The 24,440-nt window shown below is 40.9% G+C and overlaps 1 protein-coding gene across 12 annotated transcripts in view; it reads left to right on the top strand.

The window, feature by feature from the left end:
* Nucleotides 1-966: 966 nt before the first annotated feature.
* mmd (disintegrin and metalloproteinase domain-containing protein mind-meld) overlaps nucleotides 967-24,440 on the top strand; it is a 292,368-nt gene continuing 268,894 nt past the window's right edge. For 6 of the 12 annotated variants that reach the window (XM_072296764.1, XM_072296769.1, XM_072296767.1 and 3 more), the window contains exons 1-2: nucleotides 968-1,423; nucleotides 15,490-15,549. The gene's annotated coding sequence lies outside the window, so the exon portion shown is untranslated. Of the gene's footprint in view, nucleotides 1,424-15,489; nucleotides 15,550-24,440 lie in introns of all 12 variants that reach the window. The other 6 variants (XM_072296768.1, XM_072296758.1, XM_072296770.1 and 3 more) reach the window with 4 other exon arrangements.

Here is a 24,440-nt window from a genome sequence, read left to right as displayed (position 1 = left end):
TTAATTCATCTTTATCAGCTCTCTAGAATGCATTTGACGATTAATACAAACAATTTTATGTGAAAACTATTTCAAATTATGCCTTTTTGGTCTCATGGCACATGTTCAATTGTCAGGGACTTTTACTCAAATGTATCAGGAAAATGTCAGGGAATTTCATTTCATACATTTTGTGGCAAACCTGGTATTTAAATTATCAATTCCTAACAAGTGCAAGAGCTCCACTGTACACTGCCGTACTAAGGGAGAACGGCGTATGAACATTCGAGAGTTGCCAAATTTCCCATGATAAAAACTGTATTTTTGATAACATTTATGCATATTTTTCATAGAATATTGAAGGATTTTTAGATAAAATTACGAACAAAATACTCTAAATCTTGGATAAAAAATATTCATAAATTTTCCTAACAACAAGCGAAATTTTTCGAAGGAAATTTTGCAACGCCCGAAGGCTCATACGGCGTTTTTCCTTAGCACGGGAGTGCAGAACACGGTCGTAAAGGGCACTCCTGGCGCTATAGATTAAATTGTGGTTAAAATCCCGTAAAAAATTGGTATAGAAATATCTACAATTTTTTCAGGAATTTTGTCTTTTATTGGAGGAAATTTGGCAACGCCTGAAGGCTCATACGACGTTTTTACTAAGCACAGCAATACAGAACACAGTCGTGAAGGGCTCTCCTGGCAATTTTCAGATACTTTAGATTAAATTGTGATTACAATCCTGTAAAAAATTGATAGAAAAGTATCCACAATTTTTTCAAGAATTTTGGTAACGCCTGAAGGCTCACACGGCGTTTTTCCAGCAGTACAGAACACGGTGGTGAATGGCTCTGGCGGGGATGTTTGGCCAGGAGCTAAAAGCACAGTGCGCCGGGGGGTGGATGAGGAGGGTGGGGGTTATCCCCAGTTCTGAAAACGTTGACCCGTCTCGTCTAGCTCTCTCGGCAAGTTTCGGGTTCTCGGGCGAAAATCGAGTCTCGGGGCTCGGAGCCAGTCGGAGCCGGGAGCCAGCAGTCGAGTTCCATTCTTGCGCGCGAGCGGTCCTTTCGCGATCCACGATCCGCGGAAAAGCCCGGTCGCGGATGCCAGTTTATCCGCGGTCCTCCCGCATCCGCGTCAGTGCCATGAGTTTCTCCTTCTTCAAGTACGGATTCCCGAGGTACCTCTTTTCCGCGTCCGGGTGAGTTCTCCCCCCTCGCTCCTTCCGTTTTCGACCCCCGGGAGTGGATACGTTTCGGAGTGGATTATGAGCCGGGAATTGGTGTTCGTCGAACTCATCGCTCGAGTGTGAAATTTGTGAAAATTCAGTTCCGTGCGCGCTATACGTGCTGTGTCCTCGCAAATGTTCGGCTCTTCCGAGCTGGGAATGCGCCTATTCCACACCCCTTTGCGGCTGGTGCAAATCCCGGACTCGTTTGTAAGTCCTTCTACTATTCATTTTTAATCTAGGGGGGTCTTTTCCGGTATCATTCAGCGCAAAGAGCACCCACAAGTTCCAAAAATTGACCATTTCTCTTCTTAGTCATTGTCCACGTAATAATGAATGGTTGTTCGCATGGTTCGTGGAAAATCGAAAAAATATCAATGGGTCTCAGATGACTTTAAAAGAGTCTCAAACGTTAACATTATTCATTCAATGAAAGTTCACATTTTTAGATCAGATGAAACTGGACATAAAGTGCCTCAATGTGGAGAAAAACGTGATAATTTTACCTTAGGTTTAAGGGGTCACTTTTATTTGGCGGAAAAAACACACACAAGTCCCATAAATTGACCCCTTACTCTTGCAGTCACCGTCTTCATATAGTGTATGTTCGTTTGCTTGAGGTATCATGGGACTTCGGAAACTTAGCACCGTCAAATGATTTCAAATAATCTCAAACGCCAGCACACATCACTAAAAATGGTTTTTGAACCAAAATGAAATTGCGTCACCTAAAGAGGTAGGCTCTTTTTAAAATGGATGGATATGATAGGTTACCTCAAAGCTATCAATTCGTGATAGGATCAGAAAAAATATGCTTCAAGGTGAGAAGGAAAATGACATAACTATACAACAGCTTAGAGAGGTTAACACTGCATTGTTTGGCGTAAACAACACCTAAAACTTGACTCTTTACCAGCAATTATAATTTAAGGATGAGAAACTGGACATTCGGGAAAATTGCTGTTAAAAATATTGCAAATGTTGTAGTCACCCTTTAAAAATATTTCAATTTTCTCCAAATTACAAAAACATAACGGGCCTCTGCATTGGACCTGCCATTTATTACAGAATTTCTTGCCAGGACTTAAAAATAGTAAACCCATAGAAACACGTATTTCGTTCTGCGACGTCGCATATTTCTGTTCGTATTAGTTCTTGGAGAAAGGTCCATCACCGTCCAGGCTCGAAATTTTGCGGGATTATTCTTTTTCATGTCGAGAAGCATACCATGAAAATTAATGCAAAAGAGTCTCTTGAAGTGTAAAGTAAAAACAGAAATAACGAATCATCAACATTTGGATTGATACATTTCTAGTTTCTCTCTCTACGAGAGTTTAATGCACAACTTGAAAGAAGACTCGACTTAATAACAAAATTAAATTAATGAATCAATTGAAACTAAAGTGAAGATATTGGTCAAACAATATACCTAGAGCAGTAAATTTAATTTAGTATTAGCCTCATTATTGATTTTTTACTTCGATCAAGTATAATACGTGAAAATTATGACAATCTCAGTCCTTCTCATTCCTACTCTCCATCAGTTAAATTATACAAGGGCCAGAGATTGAAATCACAAAGGTTACTATGATTCTTAGAAAATAATTTTTGTTGCTCGTGAGTATGCAACTGAAACTAATTATCGTCATGCAATTTCGCAGTTTTTCAGATTCAGTTCCGTTCTTTTTGGGTTTTTTTTCGTGTACTTAAACGTTGTACTAATCATTCAAAAATTGAAAAGTTGAAAACTTGAACAAGTTGATTTACGTTGAGCTCTAAAAGTAACATGATGAGATTGAGTTCCTTGGTCATGTAGTCTAGCCATCTGAGAAGCTGAGTCGAGTGGAGTCCCAGCGATAGAAAGAATTCTTAGAACTCAGCCACACGCTCATTTTAATCCATTTCCTTGGAAAAATATCAAGGAATATCCTAAGTATAGAAAAAGTTCACCTAGTTCTGGAGCTTACAGAAAAGTTCCCGTCAGCATAATGGATTTTTCCTCCGTGACGTCCTCTACATGCATCTGCTCGTATGATAACTTTTTTATGCAATATTTGTCCAATAGAAATGATCTTCGGATATGACCAACAATATCATTTTCTACTTGATCACTGAAAGTTCAATTTCGCGCTCAAATGAACCCGCATACGACGCTGTTGACCTATCTCTTGAAAATTATCGTCTGAGTGTGTGTTATTCTGTACAATAGTCGAAATAGTAATTAAGTCAATAGGCCTGTTGCACGCAGGAGATACGGCCTAGTGAATAGACTTTTTATGAGTAGAATCGATCGAAAATCTCGTTGATCACATCAAAAAAGTCTGAAATGTACCCCTTAGTGCGTAATCTGCGTGGTTTGTAACATGCATTCTCAAATTTACCGAGTCTGCGGGCAGTTTTCCATAATGACCGACAGGCAGGTTTGCCCATAGAGAAACCTAACCTAAATAAACAAAAAAATTCGCAAATTTTTCTAGTTTATGATTATATATGTATTCGTTTTCTGGTATTCTCCCCTCTTCTTTATTTATTTTGCAAACTAAATGCTTTAAATCTATTGAAATCTTACATGGGGAAAGTTTTAACAGAGCGTAAGACAGTTGTTCATCTATGTTAGGTTTTTTCCAGTCTCCCTCTGGACAAACTTGATTGTCTACCACTGTGGATAACTATTAATAATCGTGTTACAAACTAGTAGGCAGACTGCGTGCTTCGGAGTGGATTTTAGACTTTTCTGATGTGCTCAACGTAATTTTCGTGCGATTTTACATGCAGAAAGTCCATTCACCTAGCTGTATCTCTTACGTGCGACATACCCGTTCTGGTCGATTGTGGCCAGTCTCCTACATCAGCAGTAATTGCTGCAAATAGTTTAATGTGATTGAGAGAGTGGATCCTCACGTGAATTCCAGAAGCTTATGACAAAGTATGTCCTCCTTTAAGGGTCAAAATATATGGAGCCAGCGGGTGTGTTAGGAGTGCAGATTTAATAGATCTCTTATCTCCCTGCCCTCAACAACAATTTTCCCTATTAACTGCTCCTCTGTAAATTACTTCTGATGTGCAAGCTTTCTTACATTTTGTACAAACTCAACAATGAACGAATAACATTTGAGCTAATATCATACGTTATTCTCTTTTTTGAGCAATCGCCTATCATTTGACGAATTGTGAAAACAAGATGTATAACTGCTAATAATATTCAATGCAGAATTTAACTTTCATCCAGATTTAATTAAAAATTGTCAGAGAAATATTATATCGCTCAATACCGCAACATACGGCCTTTTTTTCTAGGGGGATGGAAGGGCAAACAGGTTTTCGGAGGGAAGCCTTCCTTCCTGTATCTCTAAAAAAAACTGCCTCAACTTGTGTTTTTGGTGAGGATATACGGTTGAAAAATATGTTTGTATTTTTGCAAATGAGTATCTTTTCAAGAAACATTGTTAGGGTTGAAAAAATTACCCTCTTGAGAGAAACTTTTACATGGTAGAATGAAGACTCTGCTTGACAATAATCGGATGTATACATTGCTAGCTCTTTCATGGTTTTCTATTTATTTCGAAGAATGTTTTTTCCTGGAAATACGTGTTCAATTTAATTCTGAATCTTCATAAAAAACTTTATGCTAAACCTGCTTTTTCTACTGCAAGGTGTCATCACACCCCTATTTATCTACCAACGCTGGCCGATGCCGTGTTTCTTCTAGTCTGTTGCCTGCCATCGTCATGCCTTTTCCAACCTTTTGGTATCACGCGATGTTTATCATCCGTTTAATCGGCACTCACTTGAACAAGTGGGTTGAAGTACTTTAGAAACACGTGCGTCTGAATAAAAAAGTTCGGCCTGCCACTGAACGAGGCTCCCCTAGTTGACGGACTTCAAGTGTTGCGATAAAATCAAACTTGGCGGTTCTCGGAGAATGATCTCCCTTTGCATAGTGTCAAGAAACTTCGCATGTTCTTACACGGAATCATTCAATGTGTGCTGTTTATTTTTTTTTAAGTACATATGTTTCAATGCATACGCAACAGGGCTATCACATTTTAAATGAGAGATTGTGAGACTCCAGGAATGCATAAAAGGAGTAAACGAGTGCCCTGGGAGTACTAGTGAAGGCTTCACCGAATCTAGTATACGTGAACCAATACGAATAAATTGATGTGTATATAACGGAGGAAGATATCATTCAAGTCATGAGATAATTAAGGTATTCGAGGAGATCACTTGATGTTGTCAAATTTTCTGTGGAATTCTATCTGTTAAATACATCAGGCACCTATGCTGCCGCGTTCAGATAAAATGCCGTATGAACATCACAATATTTCCAAATACGTTTCTACTTTTCTACTCTATTTGGAAACAGAAATTTCGCTTTAATCGAAGGCAATAAGCAACGCTCGGCAGCTCGTACAGATTTCTTTCTCTGTAAGGTAGAATGGAGTAATGAACTTCAAAATGCTGGACTAGAAATTTAAGACAAAAATTACCGTGTGAATTTCATATTTTTTCATGATTTCAGTAATTGTATCGCAAAGGATGAAGTTGCAAAATTTTGCACCGGAAAAAAAACACATTGGATCTAGAGTCCAGACTCTTAAAAACATCGACAAGAAAAAAGACGCGTGATTCAATCGGATTTTTGCTTAAATCAAGAATCAAGCCTCTTAATTTGAGCGGATTTCCTTTTGATTTAAGCAAAAATCTGATTGAATCAAGAGTATTTTTTCTTGTCAATGTTTTCAAGAGTCTGGACTCTAGATCCAATGTGTTTTTTTCCAGTGTGCCGAAAACGTGCAATATTTTTCAACGTTCCTAAACGAGGATTGTTCTATAAGAATTTTCGCTCGGACACTACTAAGTCCCCATCTTCTCAAAACGTCATATTTGCACAAACTATTCTCTTCGGTAACACAGCAATATAATCCCCCTCCCAGGTTCCTTACGCAATTCATAGACGGCCCTCTTTCAAAACGCACACCCATCAAAAGATTTGTTACTCCGATATAAAAGGACACAGCATAAAATCCATTAGGTGCGGCCATCGCGTATAGGAGCGAGGGAAAAATCGAGAGGGGGTGGGGTGAATCATGACGATGACAGGCGGGTGAGGCGCTACGGGGGGGGGTGGACGGGGAGGAATCGAAGGGGAGCCCGCTTGGAGAATTTCATTTATGCGCCCCTTGCGCCCCACCCTTGGGCCGGGCGACGGGATTTATGCCGTAGCGCCTTTCCCCGAGGGCTGTTTGTTCCGGTATTTATTCACGTGACGACTGGATCTTTGTATTTCTAAGCTTCGCCACCGTCGTGCCGCGGTGTGTATGCTGTGTCTATTAAGAGAATCAATGTTTAAAAAAATGTTGTATCAGTGTCATTTCTTAGTCTATTGGACATAGTAACGGCCAAACTACACTGAAAAAAATAACACATTGGATCTAGAGTCCAGACTCTTGAAAACATTGACAAGAAAAAATACTCTTGATTCAATCAGAATTTTGCTTGAATCAAAACGGAATCCGCTCAAATTAAGAGGCTTGGTTCTTGATTTAAGCTAGAATCCGATTGAATCAAGAGTACTTTTTCTTGTCGATGTTTTTGAGAGTCTGACTCTAGATCCAATGTGTTTTTTTTTCCAGTGTAGTAGAGACTCGTTTAAACACAGAGTATGACTACTGAGTATATCGTCACCTTCCGGCCGAAGTCCCACAAGCGCCATGTGACGTTTCAAAATTTTCGCCGCCATTTGATTTTTTTACAGAAAAATTGTGGGTTGAATCTGTTTGAAAATTTCACTGAATTTTATCGGCAGCACAAGAAAAATTCAGTGAAATTTTCTGACGGCTTCGTTGAACAATTTCTCTGTGAAAAAATCAAATGGCGGCGAAAATTGTTAAACGTCGCATGGCGCTTGTGATACTTTGGCCGGAAGGTGACAATATGTCCACTTTGATTGACCGCAAAGTCAATCACGTTCAATCGTGATTGACTCAGCCATGTAATTAGGCTTTATGGAGCTCTAAATGTTGCATGCAGATAATTCGTAAGCGCAGACAATAAGGTTAGTTGCTTTTATTACCATGAAATATACTAGAAAAGGCCTATTTAGACTTATATATGTTTATTGAGTTCTAAGTGAACAACATCATTTTGTATTGTAAGTAATGAATAGAAACCAAGGTGTTGTGGAATATATTTCTTTAATTCTTTTAAGCACTTTTCGGTTTTCGCCATCATCAGAGCATAATGGCGTATGGTGTAAGCCGAAAAGTGTTTAAGTGAAGCCAAGAAATGGATCCACAACACCTTGGTTTCTATTCGTTACTTACAATACACATATGTATATAGTTTTGAAACCAGTTTTGGTCATTTGATGTGAATCTCTACAGTTGTAGAATGTCTAAAAAACTCTACAATCTCCACAGCGTGATCTCTTGTAGAGATTCACATCCTCGTATATAATCTCTACAATTGAAGAGATTCACGTTGGTCCTATAAGTTTGATAATAGGTGCAGCAGGTGATAAACGTCGAAGGATGGCAGGAACCCTTCTCACCCGCTCCCACCTACTCCTACTAAAAATCGCCGCCATTTTTTGGGGTTCTGAGGGTCTTCATGTAGACTTAGTGACTATACTCTCCCTTTAAAGGCACCCTACTACGGACCACTGGATAAGGTTGGAGAACAATCATCACAATACATGTACTTTCATTAAAATTTCACGTTTAAGATGACGGACAAATCGGAAACTTCTAATTTCAACTTATTTTAAGTCGAAAACTACTGCAAAGTTCCCGGGAAAAGTCTAAAAATTCGTAGTAGAAGTGTGGGAATATTGCGAGTAGCGCGTTACATCGGCAACTTTATCCGAGAGAGCTCGTAGAACTTCTAAACGCCTTTTCCATAATTTGTACCTGTACAAGTGGAGATTTCGTCCAAAGTTTAGTGAAAGTCAGCGTGATTAAAGGAAAGAAAAGTAAATGAAAGTTTCGTTTGAAAGTCAGGGAATTTGGAAACTTTGAAATCAGAGAAAAGCCAAAAAAGTCAGGGAAAAGTCAAGGAATGAGATAATGCAGAATAATGGAAACAATGCCAGTGTTTGACTGAAAAATTGGTTTCACCTTTACAGTAATATGAGCAACAGCAAGCGACTCATTGTCAGTCAGTTAACACTTCACACCGTCGTGGTTTTGAGGAAGGTAGGTATCTATTGTTGCAAGGAAAAGCGTGCTTCTTGGCAGCACTGTTCTGCAGTCTGCTGCATGGAGCAGTTTCTGTGCGAAAGTTAGCTAAAATCGATGCGAGGAACATTACTTCCAGCACCTCGCTCTTTGTTGCGTTGCGGCACCAGAGGCATTCAAAAATGTAACGCTCCTGCGAAGAGAAATGAACAGTCGAAGATTAAAATACGCAATAGGTTTCTAAAGTTTTCCTACTTTTTCACTTTAAGGCTTACGAAGAACGGAGACAATAAGATCGATCAGGGAAGGACTAGCTTCCTTTTTGCGAGGGGACAGGCCCCGCCAAAAATGAAGGCGCCCCCTCTTCCTCGATAGAAGGGGGGGATTCAAAAGAGGCCATAAGAGGCTTTGCGAGATTTCGTAAAAAAATGGTAGATGGGGTCCAAAAATGGGCTTCCAAGCGGCCATTTTGTTTTAAGTGTAGAAGGCGATCGCCCCCTAGACCCCTAGTCCGCCTCTGAGGCCATTCATCAGTTCATTCTTGAAACTTTAAGGACTTACAAACTTGAACGCTTCTACTGCGTCAAAATATTTACATTTCAGGCACTTCAAAGAAAATTTTCAAAAGAGGATGTTTTTAAAACCGTCTTGGAAGTACCGCCTTTGCTATTTAGTCCCAATTTCACTCCTTGTGAGTTGCTCTTGGTCTGCAAAATTTGGTCCTAATATTCATAGAAAAATAAATGTATAAATTGTCGGGTAAATTGGATGAATTTGAGATCTGCAGTATCAGTTCGAAATGAATAATTAATTGAATACCCCGTACTATATTGCTGTCATCAGCTTCTTTTCGGATTCTCCGCACCCCTGACTATACTGTTGAATTATACCCCCTGACTATACGGTAAAATTTTGACAGGGAACGACTATAGATCAAAATCACTTTGTGCCGAATTGAGTCAGGCGTCTGGATCCAGTGGTAGAAGAATGGACTGTATGCGTTAATGCCGTTATTGTATTCTTCAACTTGGCAGCGTTATTTTCGTTTCGCGGGCATCGTCACCTTTCGATTCCATTTCAATGTTTTTTGAATGAAGAAGAAAGAGAAAACAAATCTCATTGATTCTTCATTTATCTCCTCAAAACTCTATTTTTATCCGTCGATGATGATTTTTTTCGCAGATTGTATTTGAGAACAAACGATGTTCACTTTTTCCATCCCAAGCATTAGAAAAAACTAGGGGGCTACGCCCCCTGGCCGCTACGCGGCCCAACCCCCTGAAGGCGCTCCGCGCCATCAATGGGCCGCCTCGCGGCCCTATTTTTACCCTCCTATCGGTATTAGTTTTATTTTTCTCCGAAAAAATTACGATATGAGGTATTCGGGGGGGGGGGGGAATTCGCAACTTTACCACTTAATATAAAAAAACCTAGGCCATATTTTGAAAATCTGAAAAGAGTTGGCTTATCTAGAGACAATTGCCCGTCGATAGCCGCAAAAATCATAAAAATCGGCCCGGTAGAACGCTGGAACTAAGCGTTACCAGTTTCGCAAAATTAGGAGGCTTGAGAGCTTATAGTATAGACTAGGGGGCTACGCCCCCTGGCCGCTGCGCGGCCCAACCCCCTGAAGGCGCTCCGCGCCATCAATGGGCCGCTTCGCGGCCCTATTTTTACCCTCCTATCGGTGTTAGTTTTATTTTTCTCCTAAAAAATTACGATATGAGGTATACTTTAATTTTAAACATTACTTAAAATTACTTTAAAATTAAAAGGACGCGTTTTGGAATGACTGCTTGATGAAATATTGCAGTAAAACAGTGCACAGAGATAGTCCACAGGTAATCCATTAAGACTTCGCGTGGGTCGGGGATCGAACCCACACCGAGTTCAAAATGGACGCTTTCGACGTCTTAGACGACTCGACCACCGCTCGACGTGTGGACATAGGTGCGAATCTTGTGTAGATAAGTGTAGAGCTGATGCGCAGGCTACACAGCTACTGCGCAACCTCCTCGACCACTGCGCATCCTCCCGCGCATAGCGGTATTAGCAGTACCGGAGCATTCTATAAACTCACTCACTTTTATAACGTGATTTTAAAAAAACCTGGGTCCTTTACCCAAAATCTGATTACAGCGGGCTCATCTAGGGCCTATTACCTGTCGATTTACGCAAAAATCATGGAAATCGGCCCGGTAGAACGCTCAAACGAACTATGACAAAAAGTATAAATTTACATTGTTTAAATGGGAGAATTCGCAACTTTACCACGTAATATAAAAAAACCTGGGCCATATTTTGAAAATCTGAAAAGAGTTGGCTTATCTAGAGACAATTGCCCGTCGATAGCCGCAAAAATCATAAAAATCGGGTCGGTAGAACGCTGGAACTAAGCGTTACCAGTTTCGCAAAATCAGGAGGTCTCGGAGCTTATAGTATAGATAAGATTTCATCTCATGTAGGTTTGTCTTTGTATACCAATTCTAATCAAGGAAATAAACCGGAAAAAACATGAACAAAAATTGATAGCATGAAACAAAATTTAGTGTGTTGCCGATCAATCAAACCATTCAGTTTGTCGAACAGATTTTCAATGTTTGTAACAGAGACCTTTTTTCCTTTGACCAAACGTTCAATTTCCAACCGAACGTTTGATGTGTCCATCCGAACCGAAAGTTCATGTATACCGAACATTTGGTTAGACGAATCGAATACTCGGTTAGACAAATTGAACAGTCCGATTGACGTTGAATATCGAACTTTAGTTTATATGATTGAACTTCTTTTGCAAAGAGTAAAAAGTCCTCGAGAAGGAAAAATATACGAACATCAGAAGCAAGTAAAACGTTAAAGATTCAAACTTTTTGAATGTGAACTTTCTGATTTCTCTGTAAAGATTTTTAAAAAAAACCTAGGTATCTCGCCTCTTGTCCGGAAAGAGCTACATTGAAATTCAATATCTCCACCCGTGCGTCTGAAAACTTTGAAAGGCAATCTTCCCGAATCCCTCACGGTCACGTCCAATCCTACGTCAATTTTTAATTCGGAGAAGAGAATTATTTTCCGCGCGGCCCCGCAATGCAGATTATTTGCTCTTCCATGCGGCAGTTTGTGTGGAACTCGATACCATCTCCGGGAACGGCAAGCGAAACCCATCACAGGTCATCGGCTGAGCGGAGAACCTCAACCGTCGTTCCTCGAAGACAGCAGTAAGTACCATGTGAGCCGCGAAGCGCGTACGGTTCCGTGGTAACCGCGGCTCACGCGAAAACTCACTTACTGCTCTTTTCCGTAGTATCAGGACTCGCACTCGTCCGTGCAGAATAACGAACATCTTCGCGATCACGAGGGGGTGGGCGGGGTCTCGGAATCAAATATTGTGTCTTTATTAACACCCCCTCCGCTGACACTTAGGAGCCAGAGTCACGTTCAAATTAAGGATGTACAGAATTTGTAATTCATAAAATGCTCGCGCATCGCGATTTTCGCAGCGTAATGGATTCCTAATTTGACGTTATGGATCCTCGCGCCGGGAAAATATGGCTCAAGTTTCCGTCTAACTCAAGTTCAATATCCCCGCTCCATCGCCCTCGCACAGTGGATCGAGTCGATGGGGAAAGCCGGACAAAATTTGGAAACTTTAAACGCTCATAATTCCGTTTATTCAAAACTTTGAGGTTCTAAAAGTGGTTTCATTGGTTTTCTAGTGGAATTTTCTACTATTGACACCGCTTAAAATTCAAAATTTGACGAAATAAAACATCAGAATTCGTAGTTTTAGCTAAAAATGTAATGTCCGACCTTTTTGATTGACTTCACCCTCTGTGCGGCGTTGGCACAGTGCTGCCTGAGGCAGTACGTGCGCAGGGCTAGTAGGGGCTATAGAGGGCTTAGCGGGCCAGATATTATATCCTCCGTTTATTGACGCTTTTAGAGAGCCGTATGAAATTCGCCGTTCCCCACTTAAACTAACGACTGCTTAACTTTCGTTGTGAACTCGCTCGATTGCATAGGGGCCGCTGCAAATAGGATTAACGTGTTTTCCGAAGGGAAAAAATGGAGGGGCGGGCATCCTCGTTAGTAGTTGGGCGATTTCTCCCGATGCTAAATGTAAATTAATCGTGGAAAGGCCCTCCCCCTCGTGGAACGTAATTCCGTGAAAAGAGCCGCTAGTCACTATCAAACGTGCAATAAAGGTAAATTAAGTTTTGCGCGAGAAAAAAGAAAGAAAGAAAAGGAGATGAACAAAAAAATGTGGTTGATAGTAGCTTGTCGATCCTTTTCGTGACAAAGCTTTATTTGAGTGGAGAAAAAATTACCGCTTTCCCAAGACGATTCTCAAAAAGCCTCTTGGGTCAGTTTTTCTAGTTTATTTTATTTCTTTCTTATTCTCTGGTTTTCTCTCTCAAATTTACTTACACCCTGTGCTATGAAACCCATTATCAAGGCCAATTCTTGTACAACAGATCATGTTGTACAAACGACAATGTTGTACAACAGTGGCCAGAAAAAGATTGGATGAATTAGAGTCAGATATGAACATCTTTTAATTTTTTTTTGTCAACGCGGGTCTAAGAGAGCGCGAAGCGCCCTCTAGGGATCGGGCCGGATAGCGGCCAGGGGGCAAAGTACCTCTTAGTAGTCTCTAAAGTCAAACGAGTAATCTGCGAACGGGTTTTTGTGATCAATTTTTGATTCCTAATGAGTACTTAATGGCAATGGAGGGTGGAATTGTTAGGAATCTCCTCATTTTTAGCTTTTCTAACCTAAATCCAAAAATGTTTGAGGTTTTATCAGAAAAAAAAGAAGAAGAAAAATTGTGTTTGATAGTAGCTTGTCCCAAACGATACATCAAACCACTATGGAATACGATCTTTTCGCACTTTATAGACAGTCCACATTTTAACCAGATCCGCAGAATAGTCCGCAAGCCCTCAACCTTTATGCAACATGTAGAACAGTGTTCGAAACTCACAGGCGCCAAATGCGCCTAAAATCATGGCGCCTAAAAAATGAAGGCTCTGCGCCAACGTGGCCCCTAAAAATTGCCGACTAAAAATCTGGATTTTCACAGGAAGTCACATAAAGAAAGAAAAACACATCTATTTGAATTAAAAAAAACTCGGAATTTTCAGCACTACAAGTGAAAGCCTGCTTTTTCTATGCTATCTGAATTGAAAAAAACTCAGAATTTTCAGCACTACAATTGAAAGCTTGCTTTTTCTATGCTTCACGATTTCATTCTTATTGCATTTGTCTTCCCCAAGTTACAGTCACTTACTAGTGCTGTTACGGAAACATCTTTGCGTCTAGCTTTTCACTAAATGCACCGTAATATATAGCCAAAACGTCAATTTTGCCCCTAAAAAATCTTCAATGGCGCCTAAAAATCGGGCTTGATGCGCCTCATGGCTCCTGAAACTCAAAGGTGAGTTTCGAACAATGATGTAGATTCCTCGGAAATGAGGCAACGTCGCCCTGTATAGGTATTCCAGGTACACCCATGCTCACTTTCGGCCGGGTACCCTGAATAATGGCGAAATTTTTCCGGCGGAACTTGACGAGCGGATACACTGCGGTAGACTCCGAATTCCGAGCCGGCGCTCGAATTAAAGTTTAATTAGAATCCGTCCCGACTCGAGATCAATTACGCGGAGGCGGTTCGAGTGCGATCTGCCCAAGTTTTGCGGATGTTCGGATCGCGTCGTCGCTTATGAGATTAGTTTATGCGGCTTGTCGCGAGGAAACGGAGCACCTTTGACGGAATTTGAGGGCGAAATTGCACTTGTAAAACACCGCACCCCCGCCCCCGCCCCCCGACCGCCGCCACCTTTCCCGCGCAGATAGTTGCGGAGCCCGCCCTTGAGTCCTCGGGCGAATTTTATGAAATCCTCCGCGGGAGTGAATGCGCTCGTTTCGGGGAAATTTTTAAATTTTGGTCGGAAATTCGAGGCATTTTAATATTTCGCTCGGCGGGAGTATTTAGTCGTTTATGCCACTCGTGCCGCTCCACGCAATATTAATCTCGTAACAACGTTATATTAAGTGGAGGAGCGTAATCTACCGTGCCGCCGGAGAGTGCCGCACCTTGTCGAATTTCCACAAAAATACGCTGGTTTTTTAGGAATATTTTGAACACCGAAAAAAAGTAGAGTTGATTCAACATTCTGGATGTGGAAAAAGTGTGCGAGAGCTTACGAAATGCTGAGTTAACCGCTACAGCAGAGACAATAGCAGTGTCAAGATGTAGAACTATTCGCTGAGCGGGTAATTTAGCATTTTATGAGTCCTCGTACACTTTTCTTTACATCCAGAATGTTGAATCAACTTCACTTTGTTTTCGATGAATGTTTGGGTGGTGTCAAGCGGTCTTAGAGAAAACCGATTTTTCGGGGGAGGAAAAGCTTGCTCATCCAGAGAGATAGGCAGAATTTCGTTCATGCGTTCACGTTTCATCCAAAGAAATTCGGCATCGGTTGAATGTTGAAAGGGAGTTTTTCCCGGCATGACAGCATCAGTTCCCAAGCGCAGTGATTTTATCCGCCAGAATCCCGGAATCCAGCTGCTTTGAATCTCATGACCGTCCTGGAATACCTGTGACGTAGCGCAAAGGCACCGTCGTTAAGTTTATTGTAATGCCTACATCTCGGATGTAATGAGTGAAATTCGAGCCCTGTCCTCCCCCCCCTTCCTGTTCTGTAAGTCCTCATCTTTTCGGTCCTCCTCTGCTACGCGGACATTCTCGGCCCGGCCCAAGTTTTAAGTATCACAGTCGGCACTAATTATCCTCTATTTCCGCGAGCAATAAACTTTTAATTTTATTTCAGGCGCATTTACCCAGGACCGTAACTTCAGCCGCGCCCATGTTTTTATTCCCATTTGTGCTACGATACGACGTTGCCATGAAAAACTAATTTGAAAATAATTTTATTCACGATCTTCTAGTGCCACTCCTTTAATTTATCTGTATTGTATACTTTTTATAACTTTTAAAAATTTCACTAATTTTTCCCATCAACATCGCAATACAATTTTTTACACAGGAGATTTTTGTATAACGCTTTTGTTAAAATTATTTTCACTTTTTTGTTCCAGATGAGATGATGCAAAAGTGATTAAGTGGCCAATTTTATGTCTCGGTGAGTGCGAAAAACGGTAAGTAAATCATATCATTCAAAACAATGTGATTCATCATGATTTTCAAGATGAGAATGTGTCACTCTATTTTTCTTCTCTCAAATTTTGAAAAGCCTGTTCAGTAAATGGCAGGTACTGTGCAAGGACACGGAAAAAAGTGTTAGGGGTTCTTCCTTAAAATTTTAGTACTACCTCAATATCTTGGATGATGTTGACATTTCCAATTAATCTTGGTATTGCCGTAACATTTGGATTAGGAACCTAACTTGATAGGATACTACTACAATTAATCGGAAATGTCTGTATCATCCAACAACCCCTTGCAATTTTTTCTGGGGGAAAATGAACTACTGGACGAGGTGCAAATTTTATCATTATAATATGTTTATTTTATCAAAATTTGACGTACTTTCGTTTTGTAGGGCACAACAAATTTGTCCTTCTCTCATGTGTAATTCCTGTATTCCAATCTGATGAAAACATTTACGTGGAATAAATAATTATTCCTGCTGCATGAACCCAGCGTGATTGGGTGAGAGCAAAGGAGCAAGAGGTGACTTAAATGACGCTTTGATTGTTGCATTGATTTTTCTCGATGGAGCATGACTTCAAAGTGTAATTCCACCCTCTCGCTCCGCCGCAGGGAAAAATTAAGGGAGGGCAAAAATGTTACGGTGCGGCATTTTGATGGTTGGAGGCGAAAACGCAGCGTCATGCTAAGGGCTTGCCTCTCCAGTCCCCGCCTCTCACCTGCCTTCCAGCGTCATGACCTATTTTCCTCTCGCTACAAAATTCGGTCGAGAATTGAAAATACTGGCTTTTTGTCTCCGAGAAAAATTTTTTAGACTGCACTCGGGCTGTAAACGTTCCCGCAAGATGCTAAGCGAGCCTCAAATTGCCGCGTATAAGCTAGAGGGAGAACTTACGGTGTGCATTAAATCAGACTCCAGGAACATGGAAAAATATGCACATACAGTGTGATCCATAAGTATGGACCTCCTCTCAATAGTTTGGTAACGGTTCCCCTGAGGGAGTTCAAACTTTGGTCGGGACCTTCGACCAATTATAGGCAGTTTATTAAAAGTGTAATACGAGGATGTACCCAATAGTAAGTTTCCCTATTTTAGTGCTCCTACAGTATCGTAGGTAGAGAAAATCTGTGGAAAAAGTTTATTGAATCATACTCTCAGCTCTTTAACGAGCTATCATTTTTTTTTAAATTCGATCCACGAGTTGCTGAGATATTTGACTTCTTCTGAGCCCACCTCCTCTCGCCGCAGGTCCGATTTTTATGTGTGGTGGTTCGTACATACAAACATGTACATCACAGGGTGCACATGTATGTGTGCATGCATGCATGGGGCTACAGAAATAGTCTGACCGTCTGCGCATTCGGTTTGCGCACCGATCGAAACCCTGAAAGATTGCTGCCATGCTATGGAGAAACGCCACATGAAATTCAAATATTGCTAAATTTATAACAATAAAATGACTATCTTAGAAAGAAGCTTTTAATATTTGTCCTTGAAATTTTTCGGTACAATAGAGTCAAAAGCGGCTAAAATTTCTCAGAACGCAATATTGAAAATTTGCAATTTTAAGAGCATTCGTATTGTGTAAAGAAAATTTGGCAACATTCTTGCTCATACGGCGTTTTCGCTTGGCGCTGTAGATTTCCGCTTCACTCAGGATGGAGTGTGTGATTAACTGTGAAACGCCGCCTGGAGTGGAGTGATATGTGTTCAAAGGCTGAATCACTGCAACAATGTCACTCGTCATTGTCATGTTTGATGGCCCAATTCGATCCTCTAACAAGAGCTCCTGGTCCCATCTATTAGTGATTAACGCAATTTTCGCTAGTTGAAGTACATCCATCACTGATGAGACAAAGATTCAGAAACCGCGTTGTAACTCGGCAGTCGGCATCATACCTCGCCATTTTCAAGAGGTCACGTCTCTGTCGTCATTACTGCCGTGCTAAGGGAAAACGCCGCTTTGGCCGTTATATGTCGCCGTATTTCTCCTAATAAAACGCGGATTTACCGGAAAAGTTTTGATATTTTTCTTCCGATTTTTCATACAAGTTTGATCGCAACTAAAACCGACATACCTGTGAATTTTAAGGAAAAATAAGCATAAATTTCCCCAAAAATAAATATTTGGGGGGTGGGAATAACTTGGCACCTATCAAAAAATGTTCAGTCGCTTTTTTTCCCTAGCACGGAAAATTAGACCTAGAGACAATCCGATGGTAAAACTACTAAGATTCTCTATGACTGGAAACATTGAAGTTGCAGAAACAACGCACGCAGTAGAACGAGCCGCGATGGGAAGTCGGACATGACATTTGCAAGTAAAACGGGCAAATTTTGATGTTTAATTCGTCTGATGGACTAGTAGATAAAGGTGCAATGAGGGATATTTAAAGATGGAAAAATTAACATAAAACAGAAAAATCTCCATGATCCTTCGAGGAGTGCAGGCTCGCGTTGTACACTATAGTTGAATATTGTGTTCACCGCACCGCGATTGGTGGGTCTGACACCGAGAAATTAACAATGATTAATCGCGCACTGTGCTGTCCACGCAATGCGTGAAGTATTCCAGTCTTGTAGGCGCTAGTACGCGTTCCCGCCAACTGACCGACCGCACTGCGTTTGGCGCAATGCGAGAAGTATTCATGCAGTCTTGCAGGCGCTAATATGCGTTTAACGTCGGTCGCACTGTGTTTGGCGTGATTATTCAAACTCGCGTCAGAATAATCGCGGCATCAAATAATGGGGCTGAAGAAGCTCATGTTGTACCTCAACGCCGTATGAGCATCCCAACGTTTCCTCGTCCCTCCCGATAAAATATTTCTTTCGAAACAAGTCAGGAACGTTCTCTATGTTCGCTTTTTTTTAGATTGAATGGTCCATTAAACAAGGAACGAATTGAATCACTCTGATACATGAATCTTCACCAAAATTCCACGTAGAACACGATTCTTCCATTGAAAATTACTAAACTCAATTCCTAACTAAGTTATCAACGTTTTTATTTTACATAGGTTACGGGCAATTTGAATTGTCCGGTTGACCCGCATTACTCTGTAAGGGGTCCAATCACGCACTCTAATCATAGTGGCGGATCTCTCAATTGAGCAATGTTCCCTGCAAAGTGCAAACAACTTACTTTAGCTGAACCGAAGAGCCCAGATAAAGGCTGTCGTATTTTCATGCCGCAGGGTCTGTCAGTATAATGTGTAGAACGCGCTTTGACTGAAGTAGGGTATTGTACTTTCATGAGCGAGAGGTTTGAATTCACGCGTCAAGAAATATTAAATATCTTGGTTAGAAGGTACTTTCAGTAATTTTCATTGCGTGAATCATGTTTATGTGAAATTTTACTTCAGGAACGTGTGTCAGAATGATAAATTTCGTACCATGTCTAGTGGTCCATGAGCAATATCCACCTTTTACCTTTCCTTGAAGGCTTGCAACCCCCTTCTTCTCTCGTAGAACCTAGAGTCTCTTTATGCGGAGAGTTGAGACAACGCGGCTCATGAATGTCACAAACGGGATTAAAGTTCACACAAATTGAACGTGTTTCGTAATTTTTGATCAACTCATTCCAGAGTTCTTGTCACTGTCTCCTCACTCATTCTGTTTGTTCCTTGGCGTGCCCCTAACTCCCCAGTCCAGAACAGTTCATAATCTTTGCAATTTGTGAAAATGTAATCTTTATTCCGGTTTTTGGCACTGTGTGGAGGCCTAAAATACGGGAACCATTCAGAAATGGATCAGTTTTGTCTTTACTCTCAGTATGAAGGGACTTTAGAAGAACCTCACAGGACACTGGAAAAAAAAAACACATTGGATCTAGAGTCGAGACTCTTGAAAACATCGACAAGAAAAAGGGATCTTAATTCAATCAGATTTAAGCTTAAATCAAAAGGAAATCCACTCAAATTATGAGGCTCGGGTTTTGATTTCAGCTTAAATCTGATCGAATCAAGAGTATTTTTGCTTGTCGATGTTTTTAAGAGTCTGGACTCTAGATCCAATGTGTTTTTTTTTTCCAGTGGACAAACGCGGATCCCCTTAAGTAGCGCACATAATGATCGAGGAACCTTTCTTGTCGAGAGGGGGCAAACTTTTCGATCACCCTGTACAAGAGCATAAACGGGGGGCGCGATACAGGGAGGCGCAGGGTGATAAGTATAAGACGCGACTCTCGCCATGCGGTCGGTCCCCGAAAACATAACCATTCTGCGGAGCCGTATTTACGTAACTGGGTATTTATGCTAAAGCGGTCGTAACTCAAGACCGGCCCCCAACCGGAAACACGTTCTCATCGGTTTAAATTCGGTTCGCTCGCCCCCAGCCTCCCCCGCATCCGCCTCCGAGAACGGTAACCCGTTCCCGGAACTTTTTTTCTCTTTGCGCCGTTTTTAGGTGCGGGAAATCGGTGAACTTGTGCGAGATTTATCGGGTGACAGTTGAATACGCGTAGCGTTGCGGGCGCCATACAGTGGATCAAGTCAATGGGAGAATCGGACAAAATTTGGAAATTCCAGAAATATTAACTCCAGTGATCTTCATTTTAATTATTATTACCATATTTGAAACTAGTAATAAATTTAAAATAACTGAGAAAAATAATAGAATCAGTGGCGTGGCGTGCTTTGCGATTTATCGATCGATACGCCACTCAAACCTATGAAAAAAGATCGATTATTAGGGTGTTCGCAGCGAACACCTTAGTTATCGATTCTTTACCATAGCATCAAATGGTGATTTATCGATAATCGATCATTCACACCACGCCACTGAATAGAATCAAATAAACGGTAAAGTATGTGTGTTGTATAAAAATTCAAGGTCGCCACTCAATTTTTTACTTGTTTATTGAGTTTTTTTGTAGCTGAAACTGAACTGGTAACAGCTCGAAACGTCCTGCCTTTTAGTGTTTTTAATGTTTTAGCCTTATTTGCCCATAATTTAATTTTCTCCTTCTTTAAAAAATTTAACCTTACTGAAAAACGTAGTATTTACAAAACTCATAATTATAACTATGAAAACAACAGAAAAAGGGATAGTAGTTAAAAAGATAAAAGCTATTATGAAAATAATATCAATAGAACGAAAACTCTGTTTACGATAACTCAGGACATACGATACAATCGGACAAAATTCGGAAACTTTATGAGCTTATAACTCGGAAAAATCTAGACTTTTAGATTTCAAGTATGGTTCCATTGGTTTTTTCGTGAAATTCTCTCCTTGAAGCACCCCTCAAAATTTGAAATGTGAAGAAATAAACATCAAAATAGGCAGTTTTAGTCGAATTTCTTGTCCGACCTCTCTCCTTAACTCGATCCACCTTGCGGCAACGTCAGAAAGGGACCGGGAATCCTGAGATGGTGGTAGATTATTACCGAGCACTCTTGCCTTTGCCGCTACGGCGTCCCTTTCCGGGGAGACCCTTTGAATGAGTCCACCCGACTTTAATGAGCACATCTCTTCATTCTTCGCCCTCGCCTCCCCTTCCTGATGTATCCCTATCTTCTCCCTTGCATATTTTCAAAATCAACGACGCGTAAAGAAGAAAATAATGTTTATTAAGATTGTTTACTACCCTGAGATAACAAAATTTACGGGCTATATTGATATACTGTCCGTTCCGGGCTCAGATCCCGAAAGTTCCTGGTGGTGGAGCTGTAGCTTCGATTGCTCCAGGTGCCACGCCCGGAACTTTCGGCGTCTCACCCCGGAGAGCGGACGGTACGTCTATGTAGCCCGTAAGTACGTATTCCACAGCCGGATTTTTTTTCCAGTGTATCGTAGGATCAGATATTTAATATCAGCGTTTCTCCGGAAGAATCTTACTCAATTTCGAGGCCGCGAGGTCGGTATCAATACAATTTTTCACGAGAATATCACTAAGCAGTCTATATTCAAATTTTGTTGATTTTTGTATGTTAGTAGGAAAATCACCGAAATTTTCCGAAATGAAGTGCCGAACAGTTTCTAAGTAAAAATATAATTTTTGATTGGATTGTACAACGATAATTTTTTTTACCTGCTGCTTTTGTTGCCGTCAACAAAAGATAACAAAAAAAAAAAAAAAACTTTTTTGTTGTGAGAAGAAATTCTTATGCAGAGAAACAGAGATAAAAGTTTCCCGGCTTCTTATGTAGAATTGTGCGTTATTTTCTGCCAAAAGCAATTCCACAAAATCTTCGTGAATGTTAGTCCCACGAATCATCGCCGATATCGTTTCCGTAAATCTCACGATTTTACAACACCGCAGAAATGCTGCACAGCACAACCGGCTCCTGAGATTTGTCGTAGTCATCGTCATCGTTACTGCATAGGCCTTGATAGCTAGCGTTGCGTTGCATGAAAGGAAAACCAGAGCGCCTACATATTAGCGTGTATGCAACCCGGCTATCCTTCGAGCTCGAATAGTTGTATCCAGGAGTTGGAACCAAGAAAGCCGAGGCGCCTTAAATTTTTTTGAATCTGATATCGGGAAATGTTACGTTCTGCATTGTTTGTTTCTGCGTGGAGTGAGATCATCAGTTTTTCGACTAATTCAGCATTTTGTAATCCTGTATTTTTTTTTAATCGACCTTATTTCAGGATTTCGACTCGGTACTCTTCGATTAAAAAAAAGTGTGAGGCGTGTATAGTATCTACGTTATATACCTCCCGCAGATATGATTATTTTCAAAATATCATTTTATCCTCATAAAAACATATGCTACCGCAGTATTTTAAAGGTCCAGTTACACGATCAAATTGAGTCATCAAATTGGGCCTCTCATTGGTCGCACCCTCACCTCAGGTCTTTTTCCACCAATCAGAGCTTCAGTTTGATGGCTCAATTTGATCGTGTATCTGAACCTTTTAGTATCCGCCGCATGTGACATACCAGTTGAATTTTGTTGTGTATTATTTTGTAGGGTGAAAAAATGAGTAGAATGAATATTTTTAAAAAGTATGCGGAAGCGTAACCGGTAGAAATTATGTTTGGAAATGCGCCTAATGCTGAATCAGGCTCGAGTTAAAAACGTCTTATATTATTGCAACGTTACAAAGTTTCACGTGAAGACTTATTTCTTTATTTCTCAGAAAGTGTTTGTTTCACGTTGAAACTCGTAACACATTTTCGATTGGTCGCGGAGAAAATGTATAAAAATTTCAATAGGAAAAATGTGCGTACATTTTTAAGTAAATGAATGAATAAGTTATCGAGTGAAAGTTGGCAACGTTGGAATGCAATTAAGTCCCGCAGGTCCGCTTCTTTCAAATATAATCAACATAAAACAATGGCTCTGTCGCATCCGTTCTGAGCCCGATCGAAGCTCCGGGAGAATAAATGCTATGGAACCCAATAAAAAAATCAAAAGAAGCTCCCGGGAAGAGAGGGAATAAAACGATGAACCTGGATCGGAGACGACATTTCAATACCGTCGCCGGGATACTTTTCGACGAAACCCGCGCGGGAAGTCACTCGAGGCGCGGAGTCTTTTACTCCCGCGTCAGAATCAGGAGTTAATTTTAATAAAGTTCCTCGAACAACAATTAGGTCCGACGATTTAAAAGATATAATCCCGTGTCTATTAGATTTACCCCTCAAATCTCAAAGGGGAGTTTTATATGGGGAAAGGCCATCGTCGGAGCCGCCGGAATGAACTCCCTCTCCCGGAGATGATGAAGCGCGGCGAAAGTTAATAAAGACGCGAGCGCCGAAAACTGATGAGCCCTGGGCCCCGCAGGCGGCCGTCGGAAGAGGGCTCACGAGTTGAGCGGCGCGGAGTTGATTATCCGACTGCCGCCCCTCGAATAACGAGTGATTATAATCAAACTAATGGAGCTCTGATGACGGTGGATCCCCGAGTCTCGAGCACATTCAAAGTTTCCTACACGTGCTCTTAAGTTGAAGCAAAAGTAAATTTAGAGCCCGGGGGAGGGTTGAGGGGTGAAAAATTAATTTCGGTGCCCATTCAGATAAATCTCGCCGGGCAAGTCCGGCTAACAACCCCCTTGTCCTGGCACCGAATTGCCGTTTCCGGGAAATGGAAATCGCCCGCCAGGAAGGAGGAGGCACCAAGCCGTGAGGGGAGCACCACGAATTAATATTTTCAGTCTCCTCTATGGTGGTGCCAAGTTTCGCGCAGTGTCAATGTTTCTGCACCCAAAAGATGGGCTTATACACTGCTGTGTTTAGGAAAAACGCCGCATGAGCCTTTAGGCGTTGTCAAATTTCCTTCTATAAAATTTGGCTTTCGTGGAAACCTTGCCGATATTTTTTCCCAATTTTCCACAGAACTTCATTCGCTTTTTTATCTACAGTATCAGTAAATTTAATGGGAAAATATCCATAAATCTTTTCAAGAACTAACATTTTATCGGAGGAATTTGGCAACTTTTGAATGTTCATACGGCGTTTTTCCTTAACACGGCAGCACAGGTTACTCTCATCGCCCGGAAGATGAATGGATGTGATTATTTTTTACATTTTGACGTCAGTCCGTCAGGATAAAGTCAAATTTTTATTTTGTACTGTCATTTTTATGACTGCTTGCTCATGGAGATGGCTGGGTGAACATGGATTGTCTCCTTATCGTAAAGGAAAAGGAAGAATCATTTGCCTAGGATCTAATATAAGGCCAAAGTAAGGTGCCTAGACAAATTATAGGTCTGAAAAACCGGGAGTCGTCAGTGAATTACATTAGTCCGGAAATTTTACGACAAAGCCTGGAAATTTCAAAATCTTGAAGAAAAAAAATCTGCGCTGTCCTCGCAAACAGACTGAGTCTCAAATTGGTTCGAGGCGCAATGATCTAAGTTATACCCTTAGTAGTAAACAGGAGAATAAGTTTAAGTGAGAGACTTAAATTTCAGTTAAATGAATGGTTG

The sequence above is a fragment of the Bemisia tabaci genome, chromosome 2, assembly GCF_918797505.1.
Source record: "Bemisia tabaci chromosome 2, PGI_BMITA_v3".
Lineage (NCBI taxonomy): Eukaryota > Metazoa > Arthropoda > Insecta > Hemiptera > Aleyrodidae > Bemisia > Bemisia tabaci.
The sequence above is the reverse complement of the archived record's forward strand: the minus strand, read 5'-3'. Positions and strand labels throughout refer to the sequence as shown.